The sequence below is a fragment of the Gopherus flavomarginatus genome, chromosome 5, assembly GCF_025201925.1.
Source record: "Gopherus flavomarginatus isolate rGopFla2 chromosome 5, rGopFla2.mat.asm, whole genome shotgun sequence".
NCBI classification, from domain to species: Eukaryota; Metazoa; Chordata; order Testudines; family Testudinidae; genus Gopherus; species Gopherus flavomarginatus.
Genome location: NC_066621.1, coordinates 89,556,450 through 89,571,310, shown reverse-complemented (window position 1 = coordinate 89,571,310; position 14,861 = coordinate 89,556,450). Strand labels below are relative to the sequence as shown.

Sequence of the window (14,861 nt, the reverse complement as noted above, 5' to 3'; positions counted from 1 at the left end):
CCCTAGGGGGGCATGGAGGAACATCACTGGGGCACAGCAGGGGGCAGGGAGGGAGCACCACCCAGTCTCTGGCTCCTGTCCCTATCCCCAGCCTTGGTGAGGCTTCACTGCCAGCTCCTAGCCTCAGCTCTGTTCTTGGGCAGGGCAGAGGCTAGAGATGAAGCTGGGAGTAGAGCCCAGCTGTGGCTCTGCTCCAGCCCCACCACAAGCTGAGGCCCCAGCTCCACCCCCAGCCTTGGCTCCTTTACCCATCCGCATCCCATTTCCCACCTGCCCCCAGCTGTGGCTCCAAGGGGTGGGGCACAACCTTCAGAAGTTTGGAGACTGCTATCCTAAGGTTATGCCTACACTGCAGCTGGGAGCATGCTTCCCACTGCAGATAGACACATGCTAGCTCTATCTGAGTTAGTGCATTAAGAACAGCAGAGTGGCCACAGTGGTACAGGTAATTACCCTCCTCCCTCCCACCCCCCGTTGGGTAGGCACTTAGGTGGCTGGCCACCATCCATACCACCACAGTCACATTACTATTTTTAGCATGATAACTCAAGCAAGAGTGAGTGTGTCCCCATCCCACCTGCACTGGAAACCACACTCCCACCTGCAGCATAGCCATACCTTAAATGGCTTGGCACCTCCCTACTTGAGAAACTCTCTCTCCTTATGCTTGGTCCGTCAATAGAGCAACCTGAACTTTTAAATTTCCCTTGTTTTAAAAGACATGGGGCTAGTGATAGAGCACTCTCTGTGATGGGCCCTGAAACTCCAGAACAAAAGCACTCAGATCCATAACAGTCCAGTTTTGTCATTCTTCAAAACACATTTATTTGCATAGGCTATGGTAGAGGGTATGGTTTGTTCAAATACGTGAAGTCAGATGTGTTTTGCTGACCATTTAATTTTTTTTAATTTCACAGGGCTGTATTGTGTATTAGAGAGACACATACCTTTTAAAAAACAAACAACTTTTGTATACTAAAGTAAAATTTAAAAATTGTGAAAAGACTAAGAAAAATCTTTCCTGGAAGTTGACAAAACTAGTATTGCTTATTAGAATGTAAAAGCTCCTTTTGAGTTTTCCCACCTACTGTATTACAGTAAATATGTATTTTTGATTGTTTACAGGTTTACTTGGGATAAAATTTGAAAGAGTGGTGGTGGTGGTGATGAATTGACTATGTCCAAGACCCATTTTCAAAAATGACTTAGGCTGCCAAGTGTCTAAGGCATTTTTGAAAATAGGATTTGGTATAGGTACACTGCTAGTCACCCTAAGTTTTAGAAATAAACCAGGCCCTTAGCACTTTCTAAAATTTTACTCTTGATCTTTTTTGTTAGAAAGTTATTAATAGTAAAGTACATCTACTAGTTTTGAAGGTTCAAGTACAACAGACATGATGTGATAAATTCTCTCATAATTGCCTTTTCATATACCCATTCACTCACAGCATCCACTTTCGTTCTTGCTAAATTCTATAATCCATGAGTACTATAAACTGATTACAGGCTTCCCCTCCACCTTTCAGTTTAAACATATTACATGTTTCAGAACCAAAAGTCTACCACAATCCCACTTACTCAAGAAGTTTTAAAGTCACGAAACTGTGAAGTCAGTTAATGAGATTTTTGTAGATCACAATATTTCAATTTTCTAAAAGTACACATCTACTCCGATATTATGTTATCCTTGGGAGCCAAAAAATCTTACTGCGTTATAGGTGAAGCCGCATTATATCGAACTTGCTTTGATCCGCCAGAGTGCACATCCCCACCCCCCCGGAGCGCTGCTTTACTGTGTTCTGTCCAAATTCACGTTGTATCGGGGTAGAGGTGTATTGTCCCAGGTACATCAGTAGTTTCTGAAGTAGAACAAGTATACTCTCCATGGACTGTAAAAACCAAGTCTAAAACTTGGAATATGTCAAAAAGCATCCTACTTGGTGGGGGTTACTTTTAGTAAATTAAAACCATGTATCTCTGAAGTATGTTCCCTGGTCAACAGCAGTGTAGACAGCTGAGTAATACTTCCATGGTTCAACATCCTGGGGAACTGTCATTTTCCTTCAAGAATCTTTAAAGTCTTCTCTTTTTAGAGAGGCTATCTAGTAGTCCCTGATCATTCCAGTAGCCCTTCTCCGCATCTGTTCCAGTCTGAATTATTCTTTCAGGAACACAGGTGAACAGAACTCTACGAGAATATCAGATGAGTTTTTACCAGTGCCTTGTACAAAAGCATCAATACTTTCCTCTCACCTCTAGAAATACTTCCTACGAGCAGATTTGTCTTTTTCATGGCTACACCACGCTGGTGGTTCATAACTGATCACGGGATGACTAATACACCCAGGTCTTCCTCCTCTTCTTGTTGTTTCCAACTGATGAACTCCCAGTTTATAGCAGAAACTCTTGTTATTAGTCCCTGAATGCATAACCCTGCACTGTGTATTATTAAAAGTCATCCCATTTCTATTACTCCAGCCTCAAGGTCATCCAGTTCTCCCTGTAAAATATTTTGATCCTCCTCTGTATTGACAATGCCTCCCAACTTTATGTCATCAGCAAATTTATTGGCACACCTACTTTTTGTGCCAAAATCAATGAAAATATTAAAACCAGTTCCAAGACTGATCCTTGAAGAACTCCAGTAATAACCTCTTTCTAGCCCAACAGTTCTCCTTTCAGCTCACACTGTTGTCTCCCCTGTTAGATAGTTCCTTACCCATCTTTCAATTCCTGTACTAATCATCCACTTCTCTAGCTTGACTAATAATCTCTCATGTGGTCCTGCAGCCTATGCTTTACTGAAGTCCAGAGAGATTAGATCTAATGCATTGTCTTTGTCTTAAAAAAAATCAGTTATCTTATCAAAGATTGACATTTATTAGTCTGGCATGATCTACTTTTAATAAACCCACATTGCACTTTATCCATTTTGCATTTACTTCTCTGGCTCCAGTAATTCTTTCCTTCCAAATGTGTTATAAAGACTTCCATACTACTGAGGTCAGATCAGTGGGTACTGTAGTTCCCCAGCTATATGGTACTGCACTTGCTCTGATAGCAAGGATTTTTAATAAATCTATCAGACTTGCAAGTTCATGTACTAGTTCAATCAGTATTCTGGATGGAGATTATCCAGGCCCTCAGACTTCAGTTCTTTAAGTTTTGCTTCCATAATGGATGTGGTAATTACCATTTCTGTACACTCATTCCCATTACCCATCCTACCTTTGCCACTGTGTTCCATTAGCATCCTTACTGAAAACTGAGGGAAAGAATTCATTTAGTTTTGGGGTCATACCTAGATTATCTTAAATCTCTACCCTGCCCTCTTTACAAGAAAAATAAGGATACTATGGTAAAAGCAACAAAGAGTCCTGTGGCACCTTAAAGACTAACAGATGTATTGGAGCATAAACTTTCGTGGGTGAATGCCCACTTCGTCAGACGCAAGCTTATGCGCCATCTGTTAGTCTTTAAAGTGACACAGGACACTTTGTTGCTTTTTACAGATCCAGACTAACAGGGCTACTCCTCTGATACTTTTTCTTGTTCTCTTTATTTATAGGTTTAAGTTAAGTTCCTGGTAAGCTGCGCTGCTGTGCAGCAGCCTATTTAGTGCCGCACAGGTGCTCAGGGAACCCACCTTGTGGGGACATACCGCGGGCTGGAGGAGGAGTGCTCCCCCACAGTCCCAACTTGGCTACGGGAGGGGCACCTATCCTGTGGCCCCAGCCCTGGGGCAGCCGCAGCAGAGAGGCACCTCTCCCCCCCAACTCAAGTGCTGCTGTGGGGGGAGAGAACTGAGGAGAGTCCTCTCTCCCTGCTGTAGCCCCAGAGCACCCTCCTGCACCCCAAACTCCTCATCCCCGGCCCAACCCGGAGCCCTCAACCTCTGCATCCCAACCATCTGCCCCAGCCCTGAGCCCCTCATGCTCGGCCCCACTCCAGAGCCTTCACCCCCAGCCAGAGACCCCACCCCAGAGCCCACATCCGAACCCTCTGCCCCAGACCCTCATCCCTGACTTCACACCAGCTGTAGCCATCACCCCAGCACCCCAACGCTCTGCCCCATTCCTGAGACCCCTCCCTCACTCTGAACCCCTTGGCTCCACCACATGAATTTTATTGTGTGATATATGCACCAATATGGAGGTAATGTAACAAAATTCATTCTGCACGTGTGGTAAAAATAAGAGGGAACACTGGGCTTAAGAACCTTATGTTTTAAAATTTCCTTTGCAAGCTCTAACAGTTTGACTTTTGACAATTCTCACTTTATGGCATTCAAGATGTAGCTTTCTCTACTGATCAGTCCCTTCTTTCCATTCCTTGTACGCTTTGCTTATTCCCAATATCCTTTTTGAGGTGATTATTCATCTAATTTGATCTGGAGCCCTCTCCTAAAAGATTTCCCCCCCGGCTTAGGGTAAAAATTCCAGATAGCTTTTGTAACTTGGATTTAAAAGAAATTTCAAGCCTCCTCTGCCTTTCCCTGAGCTCCACTGCAGTCGACTTCATTACCTAGTTCCTTTAATTTTTCAAAGTCTACACTTTTGAAATTAAAAATCTCAATTTATTGAAGTGTTTTGATTATTATTCCATTCAATTTAAACTGTATCAATTTACGATCGCTCAATCCAAGAGTATTATCTACCACTAGGTCTTCTATAATGTCTTCATTACTTACCAAAAGCAAGTCTAAAATAGCATCACTTCTTGGTGACTCAGTGACTAAAAGGTGAAGAAATCTACTGTTACATTCAGGAATAACTCAGCCTTACAATTATCTGTAGAATTTATTCTCCAGTTATATCTGGTAAATTAATGTCTTCCATAATGACTATTTTCAGTATTCTTTATCTTTCTAATAATATCAGAGAGATCTCTATCCATATCCAAAACCAAATCTGGAGGCCTATAGCAGACACTTCACACTGCCCAACAGAACCTCTTTTATAATTCTTACCCAAAGAGATTTGGACCGAGAATATTTTAGTCAATCACTTATGTCTTTACAGTTTACCACATTATTGATGTACAAATGTTATCCCACCATTTCTCTCCCTCTCCTGGAAAGCTCATACCCTTCAATATCTGTATTCCAGTCATCACTGCTATCCACCATGTTGCTGTTATCCTTAATACTCAGTTTCACACCCTACACCAGTAGTTCTAAAGTTGCTCACATTATAACTTTTAGCACTTTATCTGGCTCATTCAATAGCTTTCTTAACATTTTTAGATGTTTGCTTATCTATTCCCCCACAAAACACTTAATTTTAGTTAAGGCTGCTAGATTCTATATCCCACCACTGCAGTTTGTAAAAAACAAGTAAATAACCAGCAAAGTCATCAAACCATCTTTGCTTTCCTTCCACCTCCCACAATCCTCCCTTTCCTGAAGATTTCAGTTATTTCTACATGAAGATTATCAAATTTATAAGTCACTAGTATAGATCATTCATATAATTTTTCCTGAACACTGCAAAAAGACATTTTACATCTAACATGCCTTACTTACACACACAGGCCAAAACAACACCACATACAGAACTACATATAATGAAATTTATGAAAGACAGGTGGTCCCTAAATCAATCAATCAAATAAGCATGGTCAGAGTTGTGGCTGAATGTTAGTTGGTGTATTTTCCTGTGCTCTCTAAGACTGTACTTTCAGTTACGGCTTAAAAGAAGTATTCCTAAGTGAAACATGAATGAATAAATACATACTGAGTATAAATAAATAAGAACGTTCAAAAGAGTATTGACTGAAACCTCTTTATTATGGATCATTTTTATATTCAATTTCCATTGCAGAATTACAGTCTCACCATTTCAAGAACAACCAAAACTAGATATTTTTAAAGACGCTTGTAATTTGTATTACAGTAAATGTACAGAGAAAGAGTTTAATATCAAGCTTCACTTCTTGTACTTCAGTGGAAATCAAACCTGAAGCTCCAGGTGATCATCTAATGGTGCTAAATAGGAAAGTTTGCATATTTGGAAGTTTATTTGGTCTAGTTTGTAACAAGATGATAAGAAATTGTAACTGGAATTTTCTCTATTAGACTGCAAGCTATCCAAAGCAAGACTATTTTCCTGTGTGTGGATAGCGCCCATCACTTTGCGGGTGCTGCCAGAATACAAATACAAGTCTTCTTTAGACAGACAACATGAAGATTAAAGAGCCTGATCCAAATCCTAATGCAGTTAATAGGGAGTTTTTCTACTGACTTCAACTGAAGTTGAATTGGCTCTAAGGAGTCAATACAGAGTTATTAATTCCCACATATTGAATATATCACAATCTAGAAGAAAGGGATATTAAAAAACACATATCACCACGGTATCTAAGCATACCTGCTAGAGAAGAAAGATCCTGAAGAAATTAATGGCAAAGAACATTAGAGATATCTATGGAAACCTTAACAGTCATTTCTATACTTGACATATTTACAGTGATCAAAAACTATGCATACTTAAGAGTAGATTTTCAGAAAGAAAATCATTTCATATTTTGAGAATCACAGTAGTAATGTGAGCTGTAGCAGCAATGTCCATACAGGAATAAACATGTCTATTGGTTAAAGAGGAGACTGGATATTAGGATTCTGTTTTTGTTTACAACTCTGCTTCAGAATTCAGGCCTGGTTTACACATAGAAGTCGCGCCAACATAGCTACATCACACAACACAAAATAAAATTGATTTTATTGAACAAAACCCTAAATATTTTGAATACATAAATTTCTCTTATCAAAAGATGTTTCATGTTTACAGCTAAAATATTTTTTAAACAGTGGGATTAACTGTAGTTAATGAATTAAACTGATTACTTCAGGTAGGCCTGGGAAAATTTTTAAATATGCCTAAGTGAAAGTTACTAGAGCTAAAGTTCCTATTGCTTAAGTTTCTTGACAATTAGACAGTCTCCTAAGTTGTTTTGGCTGAGCTACTGTGCCATATTTACGAAGCTTGACCTCAGAAGTTAAAATAAGGAGGAAAACATCTTTCTTTATACAGAAAAGCAGTCTTTAACTCAAAGTTTCTGATAAAGGCTCATGGGATTTAACACATTTTTATTTAAATGTTTTAAGAGATAATAAATTTAGGCCTTTACATATTTTGCATTAAATTCAGATTTCATTTTAAAACAGATTTAAAAAAAATTATAATTTAAATAACAATCAAAAAATCCAAATTAAATTCAAAAATATTTTTTTAAATCATTGATATTTATCCACCTCGATTTCAGGTGCACAGCATGATACACCTTCAAGGAGTCTGATTTTTAGGAAGTGCGGCAGACCCAACCTCTGAAAAATCAGACCCCTGTAAGGTGTCTGAAGTTGCGTACACTACAACTGAGGCACTGAAAAATTACTTGTCACTTTTGAAAACCTTGGTTGATATCGCCAACACAGGAGTAAACAAGATGTAACAGCATCATCACTGGAAATTCATCTATCAAATCCTAGAACGGTACATAAAGTTAACTATGAAGGATTGCAGTTATCACACTGAAAGCATTTTCATTTCTAAACGTAAAAAGACTGCCATGTCCAAGTCAATATGTAATGGTTCTCAAGAAGCAGGCCAATAAGAACGGTGTCCCAGGAAGATATTATTTTACTATACTGAAAAAAAAAATTCCAGTTGGATCAGCTACCTGTGAGATACATCTGATCATCAGAGTTCAGGCCAAATTCACACCAAAGAAGCTACAATGTGAAACAAAGACCAAAAATTAGACTGACCTAGCCACACTGCTCAGCACTAAAAAATTTCAAGCCCTGTGAGATGTAGTAAGGTAGACCTAATCACCAGCGTAGACACTGGTAGGTCCACAGAAGAATTCTTACATCAAGCTAGCTACAATCAACATGGTCACCAGTAGCAGAGCTGCAGCACCATACCTGCGCCATTGTAGTATAGACATACCCTAATCGAGACCACTAACACCAGGCAGTTGCAATGCATCCATGAAGATCTTTGATTACAACTCAGACTCTTATCATTCCAGAAGTGCTTTCTTTAAAAGGCTCTAAACAAAAGATTGCCTAGGACAAAGTTACATAACAAGGCAATAAACAGGGAAGCATGCTTCTATTTCAGAGTTCAAATTAAAAGATAAATGCACTCAAAACATGTTGGTTTTAACAGAAATATCCTCAAGATTTTGATTAAATATCTTCAGTGGCCCTACAACAAACTCGATTTTTAAACTACAGTTTATTTTATTTCTTGTGCATTTAGAAGAACTTAAGGGTTTTTCTATGCCTCTGCAACAACTTGAAACATTCATATAAACACGCACAAAACATTGTCAATGGGACCTTGTTCAGCAATCAGAAAATATATTTAGAGACAAACTGCTCATCACTTGGACAGTATTTTTAAACAGAACATTCATTATAGAAGTCCTCCATTTCAAGGGCACCATTAGATATGAAATCAAAAATTTGCTTCTATCACAGAATTCAAAACTACTTTAACTCACACTCCGAAACAGACATTCTAATGTCCTGTTTTAAAATTAAATTGGATTCTACAATTCCTCTCACATCCCTGTCATTTTTTGTTTTTATAACCAGACTCTCCTATTTTTCCTATTTTGTCTGAGTGAAAACCCACTCAAACAGGGAAACTAACTAGACAAAAAATACAAAATACCCCAAATAAAACTGAATCGTGTCATCCTTCATGCCATTCTCTTTCAACTACAGTAATTTTAGTATTTTTGTAAAAACAAAAACAAAAAATCTGTATATCCAAGACAGTGAGGACACTTTGTAAGAGATAGTTTTGGACAGATCTTTTACTTAGGGTCAGCTTTCTAATAAAATCAGCAAGATATATCTTATCACTCTTTCTAAAGTAAGCTCTCTGGGACAGGGACTGTCTTCCTTGTTGCTTGGGTATACACTGCCTCCCCAATTCCTCGATTAGAGTTCCTAAACATTACCGTAACACTCATCTGTGTATTTTATTGAATATTTAATCAATAGTCTGACCAATACCTGTTACCTATTGTGGAACGCTGAGTGTGTTGGTTTCCAAGCCACTTTAACTTAATCCTGCAAAGCCCCACAAATCACTACAGGGCAATCTCTTTACAGGAACATCATTTCCAAACACTGGCTTGCCAATAGATGGTTAAGAAGAGCAGGATTAAGTGCAGTCCATTATTAAAATAAATATATTCAAAAAGTAAAAAAGACAACACTCAACAGGAGTCCTTATTAATACAACTTTAAGGCCCAAAACTTGCAACATTCGCCCAAGCGAGTAAGCCCCGTGTAGGATCATGTGGGCAAAGCTACAGGATCGGGGATCCCTAGCTCGGACAGGAGGGGGACGGATACACAAACTGCAAGGCCGCCACCCCACAAACACACCCAAACACTCCCGACAGCACGGACACTAGCTGGGACCAGGTCACGCCGTGGGGACCCTGCCAAAGTTCACGCGTAAGGGGGAGGTGGGAGAGCAAAGCCCGCACCGCGCCTGCCTCCCTCCCCCGGGAAGCCAGAGGCGCAGGAGCAGCTGCGGCCAGAGCGCCCCAAGGAACTCGCCGCACCCCGCCCCGGCCTTCCTCACCCGGGGAGTCGATCACGGGGGGGGCGGACTCACCTTCCTACTTCTGCCGCTGCTCCCGCCGCTCCCTCCTCCGCGGCACCGACGCGCCCAGCAGCTCTAAGCCCCACACGCACGGCCCGGAGACAGCCCCGGGTCGCTCACCCCACGCCGCCGCTACGGCCGCAGACCAGGAGACAAACACCACCGCGCCCGCCCCGCCTCCCAGCGGTGGCCCCGCCCCAACGGCCGCACGCACGCACGCGCTCCACCCGCCTTCCACCGCCGCAACATCCTCATTGGCTGGAGGGCGGTAGTTTGGGTGAGCGCGCCCCGACTGCTGCCTGTGCGGCGGCTGGGGCGGGCTGCCCGCTAGCGGAGCGGCTGAGGGACGCCTGCTCGCTGCGGGGGGGGGTCGGGGGAGAAGTGGGGGCTGTGGCGCGTGAGTGGGGGATGACGAAGGGACACGGGGAATGAGGGGCTCCCTTGCTGTTCCTCGTCCACAGTTATGGCCCCTCTGGACCGTCTCTTCCCTACCCCGCTCATCTCTCATGACCAGCCAAGGCTCCCACTCACCGGAACGGCAGCTCCCTCAAAACGCCCTTGTCTGGGCTAAGCGCCGCTCCCGCCCTTCTCTCGAAGCGTCTGAGCCCTTGTCTTCAACCACCGGCTTCTTCAGGCTGGACTGGCCACCAGTTAGATCCTCCTCTGCGCTGCCCCTCACTCCGCTGCATCTACTTCCCTTACGCCTCTGCTGCTCTCAGTCCTGGTCCTGCCTGTAGCCTGATCAGTGGAACTGGAATCAGAGGGACAGAGTAACCACAGGCTAGTTTTCACAGCTGATTCTGAGAGACTGTTGCACAAGGCTATTTTCGGGCTCAGGACTCTTGTTAACATTTTTGACACAGATGCGTACCCCATCGTGGTTGTAAAACAGTCCGGCCCAAGCACTGACGGGACAAAAGATCAAAGCACTAATACCAGTTAGGAGAGACCTTTGGCAGTCAGAAGGGTGGGGATACTACCAAGAGGAGATCAATCAGAGAAAGCAGGCATTAGCTTATAGGGCAGCCAAGGATCTGCCAGCTTTGCAGATAGGCACTATTTTGAAGATCCAGCTATTAGACCCCAGAAGGAAGGGACTAACAGAGTTGTGAGGGATGCAGTGGTACCCAGATAATACAACTCATTATGCAAGAAGGACAAGTGATTCATAAAAACAGGAGACACTTATGAGCCCGTAGACATAACACCCAGCTCATCACAGAACAGAAACAGAACCATCTAGAGGCCAACCTCATAGGGAGGAAGAAGACTCCACTAAAAGATAGTTTGCTACAGTCAGTGATAAGTGACAGGGAGACAGAGATAGATCACTCTTGGTATAGTCACCTGTTGAGAACAGATTATCATAACTAGTGAAGACAAGACTCTAACTTGGCTATGTGCAGCAATCTCTGGCTAAAAGGACACAGGGTGAGTGTCTTGGCATCAATTATTTGTTTTTAATGTTTATATTAAAATATTTGCAAAATTGGAAAGATGTATCATGATCAATGGAACTGGAGTCAGAGGGCCCATGTTCTCTGGAGGATCTGTTTGTAGACACAGTACCAGGACCAGGTAGCAACTGAGCCACACAGACAAAGCAGTCCACAGGGTTAAATCCATATGTTCAGTTTAACATGCATTCAGCTTCACTCTTTGCTAATAAAACACTCCTCTTTTCTCCTCCACTAACTATTGGACAATTTCACTCCACTTTCAATTAAGGGATGAGTGTCTAAACAAGATTTGGGACTCCAGGGTCACATTATTTTATACTCTTCATATTTTGAAGGGCAGGATAGTGATTAGGTAGGAGGTGGGGGAGTAGAGGATGGCTAAGGACACAATGTCAGCAAGTATTTCTTGGACCACCAAAAAGTCAGCAAACAGCTGTCTCTTTAAATCTTTTTCCATCTGCTTCAAGTTCACCAAATGCTTCATGTAGTTTGTCATATAGGTGTCCAGCCACTTTTTATCCTCTTGCTTATACTTACCCTGTCTGCCCATATTTCCTTTGTATCTCTTTTTTTTGAAACCTATATACTCCATTGCTCTTTCAAATTCAAACAGATCCTCTTCGGTTTTTCTTTCCTTGGCATGTAAACTGCCCAGCTAATCCTCCATTACTGTGGACCATACCAAGCTGTGTACTTGCCTTTCCACAGAAGCATTAAAAAGCTCTAGTTTCTAGCCTTTTTGCATTGCAAATTTTGTGTGCCTTTTAAGGCACCCCTCCCTTTTGTATTCCATTTTTTGTGCAGCCATGTGTTATAGCTGCATGCCAAACCAAGCATTTCCACTCTGATTAGTAACGGGGGTCCATGTGTCAAATGAAAGAGATGGGAAAGACACTTGGGGAATAATGGGATCCAAATTCAGGCAGACTGCAGAACTCTTATGCCTTCTGTAGAGGCATAGAGAGGAGGAGTGGCAGAGTGAGGGTGATCAGTTATGGCAAAATAGAAAGAGAGGTGGATACTTCTGCTTGCCTTGTGTGACCTAGATCCACGATTTTATGAGCACTAATGGAAGTGATTGTAAGAATCCACAAATTACTTCCTCAAACCCTAATGATTGCATGAAAGTGGCACAATGGCTAACTGGATGCTTTTAGCAATAAAATGCTGCTTACTGGATGCAGAAATTCCATCCTTTGAGTTGTCCTCGTCCAGCTTGATCACCAACTCTGTATCCAAGATTTACACAGAGAAGTCCTATGAGCCCATAAGCTCTCAGTTCAGGCTTCTGTGTGTGTAGTTCTCTTAGATGGCAGAGACCTTCCTCTCCTTCATGGGGAATCTTGGTGCCTGGGTTTGCTTGCTGTCCAAGAGCAGGTTCAACTGAGTGGAGGGACACTTCTTCAGTATCTGTACAACTTTTCATTGAGAAGACAAATGTAGATACCAGCCTTCAACTTTTTTTCTGTCTGTTGCTTTCTTATAATTATATTTGAGGGGTTTGACCCTCTGCCAGTATGAGTTGGCAGACCAGGTTGATGCTGAGATCTCTAAGGCTCCAGAATATCTGGCTGAAGACCTGTTTGTTTCTTTGGTAACCATCCATCTCCTTCTGGATCTCAGCATACTCCATAATGCTAAGAAAGCATTAATGTTGGCCTTTAGCCAGCTAGCAGCACATTCATAAGATGCTTGGCTGAGACATACTTTTTAGTTAAATTATCCAAAAGATGAAAAAGTTTTATCAGCAGAAGGTGTCCCCTACATCTATGTCTCACAGCAGAGCATAGTGTTAGCAACATTATTTGTATAGGTCATAGGCAAGTCAGCCCCTAGATAGTGTAGTGCAAAAAGATGACCAGAAAGGCTACTTCTGCAATGAGCTACTTCTGCAGGATATATCTAGGCAGCAGTGAGAAGACTATTTGCATTTATTGTATTAGCATGATAGGAAACTTGACCACACCGGCATTAAAATAACTGAGGCAGGAATGACTGGGATTCAGTTGTGCTTTAGTTCCCTCAAAAACAGTAGTCTGGAACATTTAACTCTGTTAATAATTGATCAAAGTTCTTTTGTGTAAGAATTCAAGATGTGTATCAGTCTATATAGGAAGAAAAAATGTTACCTTATCTATTGTAAACAGGTCCATAGAAATCCAAGAGGCAATGCAGCTACAATATTTGAATCAAGTGTTGCCTGTGGACACAGGACAGAGTTGCATCTGAAACAAGATGGCTGATGATGGCATTGCACCGCTGGAGTGTGTGCCAATGGAATTATACAAGTTTAATTAGCATTGGTATAATTCTGTTGTGTCAACAAGGCCCTTGAAATCTGTTGGAAAAGAATTGACTGCCTAACATTTCATAGACATATATGATTTAGCATGATCCCATCAACCCCTGTTACGATATGTAGACATAGGACATTTCCCTTCTGATCTATAAGGGACAAATACAAGGATGTAAAATCCTTCATTGTCTAACAAACACTACATTGTAGCTATTAGTTTTCAAATATCTTCCTATTTGAAATTAGAGAAATTAATCAAAGGTATATATTTTTTCTTCCTGGTACCACAATACATATTGTCTAGTGATTAGAATACATTCTCCATAATAAATTGTTAAACATTTCCAGTTATATTTTCTTTTGTTCTCTTCAAACTGGTAAACATATTAACCCTCTTTGTAGCACTTTTTCAAGCCCTTATTTTGATTATTGCAGCCCTTTGCTGGCCTTGTTTACTGAAGCCTCAGACTGTGCAGGTCAATTCAAATTGCTACTGTTAAAATAATCTTCCCAGACTGTGGTTCTGACCAGATTCCCACTCTGTTTTGGGTCCCTTCATTGGCTCTCCCTTCCCCACATCAAATACAATCTTCTCATCCTTATGGTTGTGGTCCTAGCTGCTTTATTATTGTCACTTGTCACCTGTTCTTTCTCCAGAAATGTAAGCTATCTGACCCCTCTCTTGCCACAGGTATTTATCTGCATATACTATGGATGTAACCCCATTCCTCTTGGAGTCTGACCAGGGAAGGTGCCCCCAGCCCCAGCTAGTCTATTTGCATTTTGATTGACACCATGCCTTGCCAGTCTGAAGCCACCTGATGATGGCTGATCCAGCCCTTCTATATTCAAAGCCATAAATTTTTCCATAAGCAAAGAATATGAACTATAATCTGACAACACACCTACAACCAGCACCCAACCCTTCCAGGATCTGTATAGAAATCCAAGCTATATGTAGATCAAAGGCTTTTACACCAGGAACCTTAATTGTCATTTCACACCCTGGGAACATTTGTTGGGATTTCATGACATGTGGCTTAACTATGGTTTTAGCAGTCCCCATAGCTCTCCAGCCAATAAATGTCTCCCCATTAACCACCAATCTTCTGCTCCCACTGGCAATGTGATATATCTTTACCCAGAAGGGTGCAGCATGACATGTACACTATGGTATGGGCTGTGAATGGTACAGCATGAACATTATGTGCCATTGGCAAACTGCCAGTGTGACTCTCTCCCTCCTGACTCTTGAGTCACAGAGTTAACTTTATGAGTTTGGAGTGCAACTGGCCTTTCCAGCACTGCATTAAGACTCAGTAGGCATCAGGCAAAGTGACCCCACTGGCTACATATGGCTCACCTCTTCCCCCCTCTCATCTGAGGGCTCCTGAGGGCCATTTACCAGCTATGGTTACATTTCTGTCACTCATAGTTTGAGGTCAGGGTGGCAGAGTTCGTAGAATTGTTCTATAT

General features: G+C 41.8%; 1 protein-coding gene across 3 annotated transcripts in view; it reads right to left on the bottom strand.

Annotated features, from left to right (window-relative positions):
* PALS1 (protein associated with LIN7 1, MAGUK p55 family member) overlaps nucleotides 1-9,787 on the bottom strand; it is a 126,323-nt gene extending 116,536 nt beyond the window's left edge. For 2 of the 3 annotated variants that reach the window (XM_050953508.1, XM_050953507.1), the window contains exon 1: nucleotides 9,642-9,787. The gene's annotated coding sequence lies outside the window, so the exon portion shown is untranslated. Of the gene's footprint in view, nucleotides 1-7,677; nucleotides 7,708-9,641 lie in introns of those variants that run through there. The other variant, XM_050953511.1, reaches the window with a different exon arrangement.
* Nucleotides 9,788-14,861: the final 5,074 nt, after the last annotated feature.